At 37.7% G+C, this 20407-nt stretch overlaps 1 non-coding gene across 1 annotated transcript; it reads right to left on the bottom strand.

Moving 5' to 3' along the window:
* Positions 1 to 14654: 14654 nt before the first annotated feature.
* TRNAK-CUU (transfer RNA lysine (anticodon CUU)) lies at positions 14655 to 14727 on the bottom strand. The gene has a single exon. It is a non-coding gene; the product is annotated as a tRNA-Lys (tRNA).
* Between the last annotated feature and the right edge of the window lie 5680 nt (positions 14728 to 20407).

Raw genomic sequence — 20407 nt, 5'->3', positions numbered from 1 at the left:
ATCACTGGGCTCAATAAGTTCTATTATTGGGCCGGGTTAAGCCCACTTGAAAAAACGGTTTTAAACTGGCTCCGCCCCGCCTCGAATTGGATTTGGATCCGCTGGAGATTCATTTCATATATACACACACTTTTTTTTTTCAATATTTAATTTTTTGAAAAATTAAATATAATTTTTAAGTATTAGGTTTTATTTGTTTCACATAAAATATTTTTTTGAAATATTTTTTACATTTTTTAACATTTGGAATACTCAGAAAAATTATTCAATAAAAAATATTTTTCTAATTAAAGAGAAAATTAAGTCATTTTTTAAAAAAATAATTTTTATTTTTTAAAAGAATAAATTATTTTTTATTTTTTAAATTTTAATAATTTTGTTAAAATATAAATACACCTATATATGCATGAAATAAAACACATATCATTAATTTAATATTATAAATAAATAACAAAAATATTTTTATGAAAAATATATTTTAAAAAATAATTTTTATGAAAGATATATTTTACATATAAATTATTTTTTTAAACAAATAAAACCTTAAAGTTAATTTTTGAGGCAATTAATTTAATTTTTATTTAGTACTCGTAAAATTAATATGTTTTTACATTTGGATAATTTAAATTTAAGTGAAAATAATATATATATACAACTTTTAACTATAAGTGAATAATTTCCTATAAAATAAAATTAAAACCCTATAACCTCACCGGCTTACCCCATTTTCACCCCTCCTCTTCTTATCATCATCAATATCATGGTTATGACGATACAGTGGTGGTCCTCTTATTCTATACACAAAGGGTCCCCCTAATTAATTCTGTCTCTTTGTCTCTTCCTTTCTCCTTCTGTATATATATATCTCTCTCTCTCTTTTTGAGAGTTTAATTATGTTGTGTTGTATAAGTGAGATATGGTCATGGAGAAGAGAGAGAGCAGAAGAATGGGAAAAGGTCCTGTCATGCTTTTCCTCAGCTTTCTTGAACTTCTTCTTCTTCTTCTAGTTAGCCTCTTTCTTGATGTGTGAATGGCATAGAAGTTCAAGAAAGCTGTGGGAGAAAATGGCAACTCATGAGGACTTTGATTTTTTTTCTTTTTAATCTCATTATTTTATTTCTTGAATTATACATTGATTTATATATATATGTTTTTTTCCCTTTCAATTTCAGGCACATTTTCCCCTTTTGATTTTGTTCACATGAATATGGAACTATGACATTAAGGGTAAGGTACAATTTGATGCTTTTGAGGCAATGCTTGTTGATTATGGATCATAATTAACCTTTTTTTTTTTTTTATAACAATGTAGCAATATATATAATTTTCCCAAAATCCAGATTTATTTATATATTTTCTCCTAATTAAGTGATTTTAATATATATTTAATTAACCTCTTTGATTTTTAAAAAAGTCAGTCAGATTTAAATTATCTCAAAAAAATTAATTCAAAAAAAATAATACTTAAAGCCATATAAAAGGCACGTTATCTTATTCCAAATAAATAAAGAGATCTTAATACACCTCATCACATTTACGATTAAATATCTACAGCATAAAATATTTATAGAATGTCTAAATATTAATTTAAGAAGTTTTAATATTATCTTAAGAAAATAAATTAAGCTTAACTCATTTTAAAAATTAACTCAAAGAAAAATAAATATCTAAAAATTATATAATGAAGACATTATTCATATCTCAAACTAATATTAAGGATTTTGTTATAATTCTCATACTAATTATATATATATAGAGAGAGACTCTATGAAGGTATATTAAATAATTTCATACCTTAATATAGTTTTTTCTTTTTTTTGAGAGAGAAAAAATAAAATTTTGTGAAGGTTCTTGTTGATGTTTGTAATTGAGGAGATATTTTCTATACAAAAACTGACAATGGAAAGAGATTGTAGAACAGATTGTTGCTAATGCATGTGTGGCAGAGGAAGATTCCTTTCCTTTTACTTTCTTTCATTTTCTTTTCTTTTCTTTTCTTTTAAATATCCATCATCACCAAGAATATGATTAATCTCTCTCTTTGGCATTTTCCCTTAATATAAAAATATGATTAATCTCTCTCTTTGGCATTTTCCCTTAATATAAAATAATATATCTGCCTATAGAACAAGGATAAATATTTGTCTGCTCACATAATTTTTAGATTTTCTATGATGAACATGCAATCACCCTAATTTTTAAATAATTATTTTATATATTAATATTATTATTTTATTATATTAAATATTATAAAAATTTATTTAAAATTTTTCTGAATTTTAAAAATCAGATTTAATTTTTTGAAGACTATAATTTTATAATTTTTATAAATTAATTTAAAAATCACGTGATAAAATCAAAAATATATTTGAGTTTTTGAAATTTTTTTAAAATTTTTAAGTCTCGTTTTTTGTCCCAGAATAGAATAAATATTCAATTTTGGATATCATGAATCGGACCGATTGAATCGAACCAAACCGATCAAATCAGATCAACCTTCTTTCCTTTTTCTTCCTCTCTCCTCCCTCTCCCGACACCCTCCCTTCTCTCCCCCGATTCTCTCTCCTCCCTCCACCTCTGACCAACCGACGGCCTCCCCTCCCTCAGTCGATGGCACACCTCCCCCGCTCCTCGCCGGTCGCCCGCCGCCCTTAGGCGTCGGAAAAACGCGTCCGCCAGTTAAATTTCTCAGCCAAAATTCGGCTAATCTTGTCACCAATCGTACTAAGTCTTGCCCCAAACCTCTTATGTCACGACCCAACCTATGGGCCGGACCGGCACTAGGACCTGGGCCAGCCTAAAGCCCCCGAGGCCCGTAGTAAGCCTTAACTATTCATTAACCCAACTCTAAGGCCCATTGGGCCCAAATTCAAGAAAACAAACGGACAGAGTCCGGCCATAAAATGGACTTTCCAACGGGGAGTTTTCGACTCACCCGACCTGTAAACACGATAAACAATCCATTGGGGAGCTCAGCTCACCCTCCACATACTCATCAACATAATAATAAATGGGAGCTCAGCTCCCTCATCCAATCCATCAAAACAGACTTAAAATATTAAGTTTACAGGTCCAACATGATAATAATATTACAGACCAAATTCAAATAATTACTGCTAACACATGCGAAAATTCTAGGAGTAAATAAAATTACACAAATATTGATAAACAACCTGCGAGGTAGAAAAGCAGGTTAACCCAAAACAAAATATCCTCCTGTGGCCTGTAAAAATTTTTGAACAAGAGTGAGCGTTCGACTCAGAGAGTAAAATATCAATTTTAACCATAATCTCTATAACTATCTAAAACTAATGCACCCTGTAGAGTGAAATGCAACATCAACAACATTTTCACATCATAACATCAAAAAGGTAATTTGGAGCACTCACGCACCCCGTAGCATCAATCATAACATATGGGAGCTGATCCCCTATACAGCTCTCTTAAATCCAACCTGGTGCCAGCGAAGAACTCAAGCCGGACTTTCGCTTAATAAACCAAATCGAGGGTCCCAAATAAGAACTCAAGCCGTGACTACCCTCGAAGGATCGGGTTCCCAATAAGAACTCAAGCCGTGACTACCCGTCCTATCCATAGTCCACACCACATCACACGCACACCAACGCACGCACACTGCTCCAAATTACCACAACAACATCATGGCACTTTAACAGTTATCAATGCATCATAAATCGTGCCTAGAGTTTAACTACATAAATATATGCATATAAGTGATGCATGGGCATGCTAAACATATAATAATATCGAAATTACAATTAAAATTAATATTTTACTCACAGACTTGATGACAATCACTGTGGCGGCTGGGCGGAGGAAGAAGGCTGTCCCGGCTCACCTGACAATTATATTACAATTATTTAATACAATCTGACTCAATACAAACAAAGAAAAAGACCAATACGTCCTAAGTCGTGCCGAAAATCCGGCAGAGTCTCCCCTATACCTAGGACCTACCCAACCTGCAAAAGGGCTAAAAACGCACTTCTATATTCACAATCCATATATCAACAGTTCAATCATATCACACAGCCCCTCCTGGGCCCATCAAATCAATCACCCATCACAATACGCAAAATTTCAATTTAGTCCTTATTATTGATCATTTTTGCAAAAACTGCCCAAACAAGCTCTAAAAATTATAAAACTTTGTCCCGCGGTCCTTAGCAATATTACTAAGCTATTGCAAAAAGAATCGTAATTTTCTAAGCTACCACGAATATTTTATGGATTTTTAATCCTATTTAAGCACTAGAAAATTACAAAAAAACAAGGTTCGGGTTTACCTTTGCCGATTCTGACTTCGGGGACGCACTCGGGACGTCTGACAATGGGGGGGTAGCCAAAACCTCGGTCCAATTTGGAGACTTTTCCGGTATCGGGTCTGTCTGGCCGGAATTTCGCAGATCCGGTCAACTATCGAATTTCGGTGAATCGAGCATACCTACACGAAGCCCATAACACGGGGGCTAGTACATAAATTTTTTAGAATTTTCTAAGCTCATTTAATGCTCGGAAAAACACTGTGAAGTTCCGTGGGACCTATCGAAAAACGGTGTCGGAAAAATTCGAAATTTATGTCGCCGCGAAGCTCTCGACGAGTGAAGCGTGCTGGTAGCCTCGGTTTTCTCGTGGGATTCATGGTTTTCGAGAAATCTAGCCCAAAAGTCGAAATGGGCTAAAATTTTCCCGAACAAAAATCGGACAAACCGCTCGATGGATTTCGGCGTTCTTGGTGTCTATGGAAAGCTCTCGCCGAGTAGATGATTTTCGACACAAGACCCGGTCCAATCGGTGGCCGGATCGGCCGGATTTGGCCGGGGAAGCTGAAGCGGCGCCCGCACGCAGGGGGCGTTTTAGCGTTTTCCGTTTTAGCGGCGGCCATTGGTCATTGGCTGGCCGGCCGTCTTTGGGTGGCGGGGAGGTGGTGGCCGCGCGGGGAGGAGAAGGAGAAGAGAGAGAAAAGGAAGAGGGAACGTCGCGCGCGGGAGGAAGAAAAAGGGAAGGGAGCCGGTCCGATCCGACCGGTCCGATCCGGTCCGGTTCGATTCGGTCGGTTCGATTCGAAATACAAAATTTTGAATTTTTACTCTGCCTCGGGACCAAAAACGAGGTCCAAAAATTCCGAAAAAATTTTAGAAAACTCAGAAAAATACGTAGACTCCAAATATATTTTTAGTTTTGCCACGTGGTCTTTAAATTAATTTTTAAAAATCATCAAAGTTTATATTTTCGAAAAATCGAACCCGATTTTTAAAATCCGAAAAATCTCAAAAAAAAAATTCCTAAAATTTAAATAAAATTAAATACAAAAAATGCTCATAAATTTAAAATTTTTGGGGTGTTACATTCTCCCCCCTTACAGAAAATTCGTCCTCGAATTTTTACACAAGGCAGAATAAAGCACATGATTATACATTGAACAAATAAGGGTACTTGCTACGCATGTCCCGTTCTGACTCCCAGGTGCACTCTTCCACTGACTGACTCCTCCACAAAACCTTAACCATAGGGATCTGTTTTGATCTCAGCTGTCTCACTTGGTAGTCCACTATGGCGACAGGTTGCTCCTCAAATGTCAAGTTCTCTTTTAGCTCTATCACATCCGGCTGCAGTACATGAGAAGGATCTGGAATGTATTTCCTGAGCATGGAGATGTGAAACACGGGATGAACGTGAGAAAGGTTGGGTGGTAGCTCCAACCGGTAAGCAACTGCTCCAACTCTATCAGTAACCTCAAAAGGTCCGATATACCGAGGTGCCAACTTGCCCTTCTTTCCAAATCTCATGACTCCCTTCATTGGAGAAACCTTCAGGAATACATAGTCGCCCACTGCAAACTCCACATCCCTCCGTTTGGGGTCTGCATAACTCTTACATCTCTTTGCCGTCCTCGATCGTTCCTGATTAAAGGAACTACCTCTGAAGTGTACTGCACTAGGTCTACATCATGCACCTTCGCTTCCCCCATTTCTGTCCAACACAGAGGAGACCTACACTTTCTTCCATATAGTGCCTCATAGGGTGCCATCCCTATGCTGGAGTGATAACTGTTGTTATAGGCAAACTCCACTAAAGCTAGCTGCTCATCCCATTGACCTCCAAAATCCAAGACACTCATGCGAAGCATGTCTTCCAGTGTTTGGATTGTCCTTTCAATTTGTCCGTGCATGCGAGGGTGGAAAGCCGTCTTGAAGTTCAATCAGTGTGCCAAGTGCCTCCTGCAACTTTCTCCAAAACTGAGAAGTGAACTGAGGCCCTCTGTCAGATATTATGGAAGCCGGAACTCCATGCAATCTGACTATTTCTCGAATGTAGAGCCGGGCGTACTGTGCCACAGAATATGTAGTCTTCACAGGTAAGAAGTGAGCTGATTTGGTCAAGTGGTCTACAATTACCCATATCGAATCATATCCTCGCGTGGTACGAGGCAACCCAGTCACAAAATCCATAGTAATCATTTCCCACTTCCATTACGGGATAGGAGCTCTTGCGACTTCACGACGGTCTCTGGTGTTCAAACTTCACCTTCTGACAAGTCAAGCACTTGGACACAAAGTCTGCTATGTCTCTCTTCATGCCATTCCACCAGTAGCTATCTTTCACATCATGGTACATTTTAGTGGAACACAGGTGGACATCATGCGATGTGTTGTGTGCCTCTCGCATGATTTAATTCCTGAGTTTGTATAAATCAGTCACACATATCCTAGTACCTTTTACTAGGGCACCATCATTGGCAAATCCAAACTCACCACCTTCACCTTCTTTGTACTCTTTCTATGATCTTCATCGCTTGTTGGTCTCTGTCTTTGGAAAACTCTAACTCTGTCCCTCAAGTCCGGCCTCACCGAAAAGTGAGCCAACAATACCCCCTCATCGAAAGATCCGATTAAACCTTGATCCATCAACTCATGTACCTCTGAATCGGTGGTCTCTTCTCTCTTGAAATGTGCGCCAAACGCGCGGAAGATTTTTACGCTCAAGGCATCTGCCACAACATTAGCCTTTCCAGGGTTGTAATTGATGGTGCAATCATAGTATTTCAGAAGCTCCATCCATCTCCTCTGTCTCAAGATTAAATCCCTCTGCTGGAAGATGTACTTCAAACTCTTATGTTCGGTTTATATCTCGCTGACTTCACCATACAGTAGTGTCTCCAGTTTTTAGTGCAAAGATTACAAACGCCATTTCCAAATCATGGGTGGGGTAGTTACGCTCATGCCTCTTCAGTGCCTTGAAGCATAAGCCACTACCTTTCCATTCTGCATCAAGACACACCCTAGGCCAACTCTGGAGGCGTCACAATACACGGTGTATCCTTCACCACTCACAGGTAGTGTCAACACAGGGGCAGTAGTTAGATACTCCTTAAGCTTCTGGAAACTCACCTCACAGTCATCTGTCCAAATGAATGGAACATTCTTCCTGGTCAACTTAGTTAGGGGAGCCGCTATCCTGGAGAAATCTTGCACAAAACGCCTATAGTAGCCAGCTAAACCCAGAAAACTTCGCACTTCAGTGACTGTTGTAGGCCTAAGCCAATCAGTTACAGCTTCAATTTTCTTGGGATCCACTTGAATGCCGTCACTAGAAACCACGTGTCCCAAGAATGAGATGCTTTCTAGCCAAAATTCACATTTTGAAAATTTGGCATATAGCTGGTGCTCCCTCAACGTCTGCAACACCATTCTCAAGTGCCACACGTGTTCTTCCTCGGTCCGAGAGTATACCAGAATGTCATCTATGAATACGATGACAAAACGGTCCAAAAATGACTTGAACACCCTGTTCATAAAGTCCATGAAGGCTGCTGGTGCATTAGTGAGTCCAAAAGACATCACCAAGAACTCATAATGACCATATCTTGTCCTGAAAGCCGTTTTGGACACGTCCTCATCCCTGATTCTCAACTGATGGTAGCCTGATCGCAGGTCTATCTTGGAAAAGAATCTAGCTCCTTGGAGCTGATCAAACAGGTCATCGATCCGAGGAAGTGGATACTTGTTCTTCACAATCACCTTGTTCAGTTGTCTATAGTCAATACACAACCTCAATGACCCATCCTTCTTTCTCACGAATAGAACAGGAGCACCCCAAGGTGAAGTGCTCGGACGTATAAAACCCTTGTCCAAAAGCTCCTGTAGTTGCTCCTTCAGCTCTTTCAATTCTGCTGGTGCCATCCTGTAAGGTGGCATCGATATGGGGTTTGTACCCGGAACAACATCAATGCAGAACTCTATTCCCCTTTCTGGTGGCAACCCTGGAAGCTCTTCAGGGAAGACATCCATGAATTCTCTGACAACAGGAACATTTTCCATGCTGACACCTTCTACAGATGTATCTCTCACCTTATCTAGGGCAACTGTACTTTCAAGACTTACCTTTATGTACTCGTGCCTTGCACGAAATGGGCAGACCATTTAAACCCATACACACAGAAACATAGCATTTCTTGGAGTACGTATCCTCATGATAGACCTCACATGTCTACTAGCTCTATTTCACATTTCTGTGTACTCCACGAAAATCAAGACACTAATTGAGGCACTTTTATATTTCCCGAGGTATAACGCAGAATCTAGAAACAAAGAATTACAGAAAAGACAAAACAGAATCCTATACTCCGCATGTAACATCCTAACAAGACTCCTTTTACACTCCCAATTATATTATTTCCCATGAATCTAGAGCCTAAGCTCTGATACCACATTTGTCATGACCTAACCTATGGGCCGGACCGGCACTAGGACCTGGGCCAGCCTAAAGCCCCCGAGGCCCGTAGTAAGCCTTAACTATTCATTAACCCAACTCTAAGGCCCATTGGGCCCAAATTCAAGAAAACAAAAGGACAGAGTCCGGCCATAAAATGGACTTTCCAACGGGGAGTTTTCGACTCACCCGACCTGTAAACACGATAAACAATCCATTGGGGAGCTCAGCTCACCCTCCACATACTCATCAACATAATAATAAATGGGAGCTCAGCTCCCTCATCCAATCCATCAAAACAGACTTAAAATATTAAGTTTACAGGTCCAACATGATAATAATATTACAGACCAAATTCAAATAATTACTGCTAACACATGCGGAAATTCTAGGAGTAAATAAAATTACACAAATATTGATAAACAACCTGCGAGGTAGAAAAGCAGGTTAACCCAGAACAAAATATCCTCCTGTGGCCTGTAAAAATTTTTGAACAGGAGTGAGCGTTCGACTCAGAGAGTAAAATATCAATTTTAACCATAATCTCTATAACTATTTAAAACTAATGCACCCTGTAGAGTGAAATGCAACATCAACAACATTTTCACATCATAACATCAAAAAGGTAATTTGGAGCACTCACGCACCCCGTAGCATCAATCATAACATATGGGAGCTGATCCCCTATACAGCTCTCTTAAATCCAACACAGTGCCGTGAAGAACTCAAGCCGGACTTTCGCTTAATAAACCAAATCGAGGGTCCCAGCGAAGAACTCAAGCCGTGACTACCCCTCGAAGGATCGGGTTCCCAGCGAAGAACTCAAGCCGTGACTACCCGTCCTATCCATAGTCCACACCACATCACACGCACACCAACGCACGCACACTGCTCCAAATTACCACAACAACATCATGGCACTTTAACAGTTATCAATGCATCATAAATCATGCCTAGAGTTTAACTACATAAATATATGCATATAAGTGATGCATGGGCATGCTAAACATATAATAATATCGAAATTACAATTAAAATTAATATTTTACTCACAGACTTGACGACAATCACTGTGGCGGCTGGGCGGAGGAAGAAGGCTGTCCCGGCTCACCTGACAATTATATTACAATTATTTAATACAATCTGACTCAATACAAACAAAGAAAAAGACCAATACGTCCTAAGTCGTGCCGAAAATCCGGCAGAGTCTCCCCTATACCTAGAACCTACCCAACCTGCAAAAGGGCTAAAAACGCACTTCTATATTCACAATCCATATATCAACAGTTCAATCATATCACACAGCCCCTCCTGGGCCCATCAAATCAATCACCCATCACAATACGCAAAATTTCAATTTAGTCCTTATTATTGATCATTTTTGCAAAAATTGCCCAAACAAGCTCTAAAAATTATAAAACTTTTCCCCGCGGCCCTTAGCAATATTACTAAGCTATTGCAAAAAGAATCGTAGTTTTCTAAGCTACCAAGAATATTTTATGGATTTTTAATCCTATTTAAGCACTAGAAAATTACGAAAAAACAAGGTTCGGGTTTACCTTTGCCGATTCCGACTTCGGGGACGCACTCGGGACGTCTGACAATGGGGGGGTAGCCAAAATCTCGGTCCAATTTGGAGACTTTTCCGGTATCGGGTCTGTCTAGCCGGAATTTCGCAGACCCGGTCAACTGTCGAATTTTCGCGAATCGAGGATACCTACACGAAGCCCATAACACGGGGGTTAGTACATAAATTTTTCAGAATTTTCTAAGCTCATTTAATGATCGGAAAAACACTGCGAAGTTCCGTGGGACCCACCGAAAAACGGTGTCGAAAAAATTCGAAATTTATGTCGCCGCGAAGCTCTCGACGAGTGGAGCGTGCTGGTAGCCTCGGTTTTCTCGTGGGATTCACGGTTTTCGAGAAATCTAGCCCAAAAGTCGAAATGGGCTAAAATCTTCCCGAGCAAAAATCGGACAAACCGCTTGATGGATTTCGGCGTTCTTGGTGTCTATGGAAAGCTCTCGCCGAGTAGATGATTTTCGACACAAGACCCGGTCCAATCGGTGGCCGGATCGGCCGGATTTGGCTGGGGAAGCTGAAGCGGCGCGCGCGCAGGGGGCGTTTTCACGCGCGTTTTTCCGGTCGTTAGCGGCCGCCGCATTTGGGCTTAGCGCACGGCCTCACTGGGGTGGCAGGGGGAGGTGGCTGGCCGGCGGCAGGGGAGGGAGAAGAGAGAAAAGAGAGAGAAAAGGAAGAGGGAACGTCGCGCGCGGGAGGAAGAAAAAGGGAAGGGAGCCGGTCCGATCCGACCGGTCCGATCCGGTCCGGTTTGATTCGGCCGGTTCGATTCGAAATACAAAATTTTAAATTTTTACTCTGCCTCGGGACCGAAAACGAGGTCCAAAAATTTCGAAAAAATTTCAGAAAACTCAGAAAAATACGTAGACTCCAAATATATTTTTAGTTTTGCCACGTGGTCTTTAAATTAATTTTTAAAAATCATCAAAGTTTATATTTTCGGAAAATCGAACCCGATTTTTAAAATCCGAAAAATCTCAAAAAAAAAATTTCTAAAATTTAAATAAAATTAAATACCAAAAATGCTCATAAATTTAAAATTTTTGGGGTGTTACATCTTATACTTCTCAAGAGCTTTTCATAGACACAAAGAAAATCCAATTTTATTAAGCGGTTTGTCCAATTTTTGTCCTTGAAGTTTTAGCCCATTTTAACTTTTTGGCTAAATTTCTCCCAAACCGAGAATCCCACGAAAATTCTGAGAGTATCGGCGTGCTCAACTTGACGAAAGCTTCCTAACCATATAAATTTCAAAATTTTTCGACACCAAAATTTTGGTGGATCCTTTGAACTTCGCAGTATTTTTCCGAACTCCAAATGAGCTTAATTAATTTTCGAACAATGTTATTCGAACCCTTGGTGTTATGGGCTTCACGTAAATACTTTTGTTTCGAGGAAATTCGACCATTAGTCGAGTCTACATTTTCAAGCCGGACAGACATGCTACCGAAATAACTCTCAATTCGAGTCAAAGTAATAGTCTACCCACCATTTTCAGATGCCCTGGACGCATTCCAAGTGTCAGAATTACCGTAGGTAAACCCAAACTCTGAGTTTCTTCAATTTCATGGTGTAAACCCGAACTCTGCGTTTCTTCAATTTCATGGTGTCCGGTTAAGAATAAAATTTCATAAAATATTCGTGAGTAGCTAGAAATTTTAGAGCTCGTTTGAATGAGTTATGATGAAATGATAGTTATAGGGATTAAAATGTAATTTTTTAAATTTGTGAATATTTACTGTTTTGGAGGGCCCAGGAGGGGCCATATGATGATGATGAGATGTGGATATGGGATTTGAATATTAGAAGTGAATTTAAATCATTTTGCAGGTTGGGTAGGTCCTACATATAAGGGAAACTCTGTCGGATTTTTGGCAAAATTTAGGATTTGTCCTTTGATTCTTTGAAGTTTTATTTGAATAAATATTGATAAATTTTTGATATAATGTCTAGGTAGGCCGGGCTAGCCTTCCTCTTCTGCCCAACCGTCGCAGTAATTTTTTGAGTACTGTGAGTAAATATTGATTTTATTTATAATTTCAATATTATTATATATTCAATGCATGTTCATGTATCACATATAAATATATATATGCAGTTAAATACTATTTACGCTTTATGTTGCATTTTCTTGTTTGCAAAAATGGATGTGAATGTTGCCTTAGGGTAATTTGGAGTTATGTGCATGTGTCGCCGTGCGTGTGGTGTGGTGTGATGAATTTGGGTAGGACAGGCAAATTGGCTTGAGCTAGTCTCACTTGGGGCCTGGTCCTTTTGGAGAAAGTCGGGGTGAATACGGCTTTGAGTTGATCTCGCTGACTCCCGCATTTAGATTATTAAGCGAAGGTCCAGCTCGAGTTGATCTCGCTGGCAGACCTTGGATTAAGAGAGCTGTATAGGGAATCAACTCCTATATGTATTTTATTTGATGTGATATATTGGTGTGTGACTACTCTAAATTATTTTTTGTCCGAATATTATTTGAATTTGGTGAAAATTGTTGATCGGTGTTGCATTTCATCTTTAGGGATACATTAGAATTAGATAGCTATACAAATTATTTTTAAAATCAATATCTTACTCTATGAGTCGAATACTCACTCTTCTTCACCCCATTTTTCCATGACACAGGAGACCTTATTATTGTGTTTAACTTGCTTCCTACCTCGTAGGGCCATTAGTCGTGATCTTCGTATTTTGTATTGTTAAATTTGAATTTTAGACCTCTGCATGTGTAGAACCATTTTACTTTGCTTGGGATTATAAGATTTATTATTTTAAATTATAAACTTATTAATATATGAATGTGGAATGAGTGGATGGATGATCATGATGGTATGAGGAAATTGGACTCCCATTTGATCTTATATTGACTTGTTGATAATTGTGAATGAGAGCTGAGCTCTCCATATATATGTGTATTGTGATTACAGGTTGGGTGAGCTAAAAACTCCCAGTTAGATGATCCTATTTATGGCCGAACTCTGTTCAGTTATTTTCTTGAATTGGGTTTTAGAAATTGGGCTTGTAGTTTGGGCTTGAACAGGGAGACCTACTATAGGCTTTGGGAGCCTTATACTGACCCAAATTCTAGTATCTGTCCGGCTCTTAATTTGGGTCGTGACAGAGCCTGCACCTCCTTCTTTGATCGCACATTAGTTTGTCTTTGAAATTGCAGCTTTCAATTTCTTTTATTTGGAACTTTGGCTGCACATCCATATATTATTTAATACACCAACCTTAACCCAACTCAAAAATTAATTCAAAAGGTCTAAAGAAAGAAATTTTGTTCAAATTTTATATTTAGCATAAAATATTTATCTCATACGAATTTAGAATAATGCACCTTCTTATGTCAGCATCTGAAACTTGAAATTTACAGATAAATATATTTGTGAGTGTCTAATATTGATGCAGGATAAAACTCTGATGCCATTATAAAAAAAAATAAACGAGTCTAATTTTATCCCAAAAATTAACTCAAAAGTAAGAAATTTGTCCAAATCTTATATTTAGCATATAATTTTTATTCCAAACCAATGTAACACCACATTTCTTTAATCATTCCATAAGTTAAAAATATTTAATTTATAAATAAGGACAATTAAAATAAAAAACTCTAAATCTTTTAATTTGAAAGATTTTGATATTACATGAAAAAATCGTTTAATCTGAAAATTGAAACTTATGAGTGAGAATCTCAAAAAATATTTTTGTTATGAATACAATGTTAATTTTATTAGAGATGGAGAGAATAGAGATAGGCTAAGGGTGACAATGACAAGCAATATTGAAAAAGACTGACAATTGAGAATTGAGCGAATGCAAGATAAAGAGGGATTGAAAAGTGAGAAGGAAGAATCGAGAATTGAGTGAAAGAAGGGACGACAGCGTTTTATCTAAGATTTTTAAATTATTATTTTTAATTATTATAAATACCACGTTAGTTTGTTTTTAATTATTTACTCTCACCGAAAATATTTAATAATTTATCCATAATAAAAGTGTATTTTTACTTTTTACTTGATTAAAAAAATGAGTGTATAATAATATTAAAAATAAAAAACTGAATGAATGTGTAATTCGGTTAATTTAAAAATAACAAATCATATTTATTTTTGTCTATTAAATATATAATTCATTATTAATTTGTAAACTATTAATTTTGATAGAAGCTAAAATTAAATATGTAGAATATATTTGAAAAAAATAATATTCATAGTAATCCTGTCAAATATGAATTCACAAAAGAAATATTATAAATTTATATAGTAGTCAAATATGAATTCACAAAAGAAATATTATAAATTTATATAGTAGTCAAAAAGAGCTAAAAAAAAAACGCCCACCGTGGGGCTCGAACCCACGACCACAAGGTTAAGAGCCTTGCGCTCTACCGACTGAGCTAGACGGGCTACTTATAAACAATTTTTCAAATAATCCCTTATCAATGACTCGCTTACCGAGATATTTGTCAATTTCAATGCCTAAATTTTTAGTTTACTTGCCTTGCTTTCTGTGTCTGATATATGATTTGATCACTTGGAAAACGCATTGAGTTGGTGTTTTCCTGGTGCGTACAAGTTGTTAAGAATTTTTTATTATATTATATTATTTTTAATAATTAATTCAAAATAAAATAACATATAAAAATATAAATTATTTTTAAGAGAGTGTAAAATTGGAAATCTAATTTTAATGTAAATATCATTTAAATAAATACATAAAAGAATAAAGTTAATTAAATAATATACACAAATACACATATTTGAAATAAATATAAATACTTAAATTAAAATAAATGCACAAAAGGGTAAAAATTAATTAAATAAATGCACATAATTTTTAAGAGATTGTAGAAATTGAATTTATAATTTTAATACATCTCCCCTTTTATCTTATTCATATTATTTTCTCTTAAATCATGAGTATGCTCTATACTTGTCACTCTTAAGTGGATCTTATGTATCAGAAAATACTAGTTCATTGATCCATTACTATAGTCCTCCAAATATAATTTTATATAATAATACAAAAGGGCATAATCTTAAGATTTATTTGGTCATAGTGGCTTTTTGTATCTCGATACCACATGAGTATTATTAGTAAGATAAATCTTTGATTCCTTAGAATGATGGCCATTGTTGAATAATCTAAATTTTTGCTAGAGTCTGTCTGCACCCCATCAGTAGGCATGGCCCAAATACTCTACTAAAGAGCATCTGAAATTACGTTTACTTCTTTTTGCCCACAGCTGATCGTCACGCATCACTTTGTAGGACTTGTTTCAAATGCTCAACAAGCTCCTCTCTTGATGAACTATATATGAGAATATCATCGGAAAAATCAAGAATGGAGAAACGTTTTGAACACCTTATTCATCAAATTTTGAAAAGTTGTTGGAGCGTTAGTGAAGTCGAATGTCATCACAAAAAATTTATAGTGATCCTCATGCGTTTTGAAAGCTGTTTTATGAATATCAATTTCATCCATGTGAAGCTGTCAATAACATGAGCGTAGATCAATCTTAGAGAAAAAAGAAGCGCCCCCCAGCTCATCCAATAATTCTTCAATAACAGGGATAGGATGTTTATCTTTAACAGTAGCATGATTTAAAGCTCTATAGTCTAGATAGAGGCGCAACGAGCCATCTTTCTTCTTAACCATGATAGTGGAACTAGCATAAGAAATATTTCTATGGCGTATAACTCCAGCTTCTAATATTTCAACTATCATCCCTCGATTTTAACAAGTCAATTTTAATCTGAAACATAACAAAAAGCTAAACCAATAGATAGACTGATTGGGAAAGAAATGCTGTGCATTTAAAATCAAAGCAATGAGCTATGTCCTTTTTGCATTCTCCAATAATAAGTAGCTTTCCGTTGATCAGAAACATGTGCTACACATCTATGCTCCCTTATTTTCAAATGACCAGCAGCAAATAACAGAAGGTTTTTCTAACAACATACATGACATTGAACCAAGTGATTTTTTTTTTTTTATAAAAAAAAAAAGCAGTAATAGCCAAGAAAGAATGCATAAAATAAAATAAAATTGCAATTTATTTTTTAAAAATAAAAATTAGAGAAAAATACACTTAAATATTTTGTGGTTTACGTGTTTTCTTAAAAAGAGCGTGAGGTTTCTTTTATTTTACATTTAAGGGCATAAGGTATAATGCCATTAACACTTAAGAGACAAGCTAACTAATGGTGTCATATATGTGCTGATATGGTGTTGATGTGGCACTGACATGGCACTACATCATCAATTTTGATGTCATTATTTATTTTTGGGATTCAAGTGTAAAAGACTGAAAAACATAAATCTCTTAAGTGCCAAAAAAATAAAACTCATGTCCTGAGTGCTAAAAGTTTAAAAATACATAATATATAAGTGTACTTTTTCCTAAAAAATTTTGAATGCTAATTTCAAATTATTACCATCATTGTCCCTTTTAAAAATTTTCTCTTTCCTCATTCTCGTGTTCTTCTCTTGCCAATCCATGCTGGAATGGTAACATTTAGAAATTTTTAAAATAAAATTTAAATATTTTAAATATATTTATTAATATTTTATTATTTAATAATATAATTTTCAACTGATATGTAGATATTTCAATTATATTGTTGTGCTATGAATTGGGTAGAATTGGACTTCTCATATTTGAATTGAAATTATTTATTGTTACATTTATTTGAGTTTGGGCTTTATTACAGGATTAGTGAATAATAAGGCTTACTATAAGCTTCAAGAGTCTTATGTTAACCCAAGCCCTAGTGCTGTTTGACTTGCAGAATTGGATCATAATAGTAACACCCAACCCCATAGATTTGTCCTTTGAGCCTCACTATCATCGGGCCTAAATTTGTGCAATGCAATTAGACAAATCACATCCTTATGAATGTCTTTCACTTTTCATCTTTTTTTTTTTTTTTTTTTTTTTTTATGTGAAATGATTCATTCTTGCCATCTTTCACCTAGAAGCCTACTATTTATGACCAAGTTAATGTTCTTCAGTTTCAACACCACGTGGAGAAATTTTTTACTCATGGTTTGTAATTTGTTTTGGAGCTGTGAATCTTGTAACTTGTTTTTGAATTTTGGAAATACTTTTAAGAAATATAAAAAGAGATAGACAAGGGAGAGATTGTGAGAGAAACACAAGAAAGATAACTGAAAATGAGAAGAGAGAAAAGGAGAGGGGGAGAGAGAGATGGATAGATGGAGATAGAAATAGAGAAAGGGAGAGAGAGATGGGAGGATAACACAAATAGGAAGAGAGGTAGGTAAAAAAGGTGGATAGAGGGATGTAGACACCATATTTTGGCCGACCTTCGAAGGCAAGGATCTTTTAAAATTGAAACTCTATTATCCGTTCTCGACCGATGTCCCAATCACAGGTAGTTTTTCCGAACTTACTGATCGCTCGTCCCTGGAACAAATCGATCTCACACTCAAGTTAGATTGCTTTCCGATCTCTTGGTCTTCATCAGATGAGTTCGAGTCAATATTGGGTCTCCGGACCATCCAATCTTACCTGCTGTTGTTCTCCGATCTCTCTATGTACAAATATTGCAGAATTTCATTTGACTAATGTTGTGATCGGGCTTCTCGTTCGAATTGCCCAGATATTCCTCAAAATGAAGTTAAGGTTTTTATCCTGTCTAATAATGGTTCTGACCTTAAAAGTTCAAGTCAGTGTCAAATCTTTGCAATTCTAATATTCTAAAGTTCCATTCGGTATTTGGTCATGGCTCCGTCTGATCTCATGTTCGCGTGTAATGTTTTCTGATCTTTTGGAGTAATTGGATATCTTTTGATTAATAGTCGCTCTCAGGTTTAATGTTCAACTACATTCAATCAATTAAGTACTCAGACAGTTTGGTTTGGATGCTTTCCGATCTTATCAAGAAATTGAACATAAATGACTTTAATTCATTTCAAAAATAAAATATATACAAGTCAATTAGCGAGAGGGTCTTCTCCGCCCTACGCCCCAATTACATTCCTCTCTCCCTCCTCACCCTCGTGGTCCTCATCGCTGTCCTCTTCGGCCTCTGGGATGAGCTTATCCATCCAGGAGATGTGCTCCTCAGGATAACGCTTCTTTAGTTCAGACAGGAGGTCGTTATGGGCATTCACATATGCCCCAGCCTCTTTTGTAGTACTCTCCTCCTCCTTTGCTTGGAGCTCCTCCTCCTTCGCCCGAAGTTACTCAGAAAAATGAGCGAGATCGACAGATCGACCAGCCAAGGAGACTTCTAGTTCCCGCTCCACTTCAGCTATCCTCTCTTCGCAATACTTCACCCGATCTTCCAGTTTGATGATGTAATCATTGGCAGTGGAGAGTTGAGCCTTTGCAGCTGTTGCATCTTGGACCGCCTTAAGAATCTCCTTCCTTAAGACATGGGCTTTTTCTCTGATCACGTGTTGGTTTACAATAGCCTCCAAGCCCAAACTCATTATTTGAGTTAGAATGTCGTTAATACTCTCTGTAACGATTGGGCTTCAACCATTAGAGGAATTGTCCGCTTTGGCCATAGGCCTTACGGTTTTGTCCCATAGGTAGAATGGAGAACTTCCCAGGAGGTCACCCATCCTAGGATATCTCTCAAGCGAGCACGCTTAACCCTGGAGTTCTTCCAACTCTCCAGGCCATTCCACCAAAAGGCGCCTCTTGTGATTAGTTCCCCCATCTTATATATAATTACTTTTTGAACCCAAGACCATCTCCGTGCTTTGCCGATGTGGGATTTACCTAAGGGACCTTTCTCCCCCCCCTTTCGGGACTCAGCGTCCTCGCTGAGGTTTGCCCCACCATCGCCCAAAAGGACACGCGAGCGGCTCTGATACCAATTGTAATGATTGGACTCCAACCACTAGAGAAATTGTCCACTTTTTGCCATAGGCCTCATGGTTTTGTCCCATAGGTGGAATGGAGAACTTCCCAAGAGGTCACCCATCCTAGGATATCTCTCAAGCGAGCACGCTTAACCCTGGAGTTCTTCCAACTCTCCAAGCCATTCCACCAAAAGGCGCCTCTTGTGATTAGTCCTCCCATCTTATATATCATTACTTTTTGAACCCAAGATCATCTCTGTGCCACATCGGCAAAGCACGGCATGGCACGGAGATGGTCTTGGGTTCAAAAAGTAATGATATATAAGATGGGGGGACTAATCACAAGAGGCGCCTTTTGGTGGAATGGCCTGGAGAGTTGGAAGAACTCCAGGGTTAAGCGTGCTCGCTTGAGAGATATCCTAGAATGGGTGACCTCCTGGGAAGTTCTCCATTCCAACTATGGGACAAAACCATGAGGCCTATGGCCAAAGCGGACAATTCCTCTAGTGGTTGGAGCCTGTTCGTTACACTCTCCTCAGCCAATCGGTTCCGATCTTCTTGGAAGCAGATGGAAGCGCCCATGACCTTAGCTAGACCAGGATTCCCTCGGGTGGAATGATTTCTTTTCAGCAATTGGATAAGGAGTTGAGCTCCTCGGGAGAGTGTTCTAACAGTAGGGCTAGAAGACTCCCCTTCTACATTGGAAGAGATCGGAGGAGGCAGACATTTTATCTGCTGAGGTGGAGAGACGACGACTTCTACTTCCGAGACCGGCTGCTCTTAAGGTCAAGGAGGGGAGCTCGGTACTTCTACCAAGTCTTGTCAAGGTGTCTGAGCAGCAGTGGCAGTAGCCTCTTTCATCGCTCGTACCTTTAGGGAGACCTCCCTCTTTCGTTTGTGGTTCTCTTTGGAAGTGTTGCCACCCGCCATACCTGCACAAAGAAGAAGTCAGTGAGTTCATTAAGATTGAGAGACTAGAGATCTAGATTGTACCGGTAGCAGGACCGAGGTCAGAAAGCTAAAGCTCGTAATCTTCGTTGGAGATCAGCCGCATCATTCACCATTTTAGTTCGGCGATGACCGCATCTAAGCATGAATATTTATGGGTGGCCGCTTGAGTTTTTAATTCTTTCACCATGGCTTCTTCGTCTTTATTTAAAGTAAGCTTCTTAGGGACTTGGGAGACCAAATAATTCTAATTATGTGGGATCCCCTCAAAGCCGTTTCGATCCTTGCTCCTAAGGATGA

The sequence above is a fragment of the Hevea brasiliensis genome, chromosome 1, assembly GCF_030052815.1.
Source record: "Hevea brasiliensis isolate MT/VB/25A 57/8 chromosome 1, ASM3005281v1, whole genome shotgun sequence".
NCBI classification, from domain to species: domain Eukaryota; kingdom Viridiplantae; phylum Streptophyta; class Magnoliopsida; order Malpighiales; family Euphorbiaceae; genus Hevea; species Hevea brasiliensis.
The sequence above is the reverse complement of the archived record's forward strand: the minus strand, read 5'-3'. Positions and strand labels throughout refer to the sequence as shown.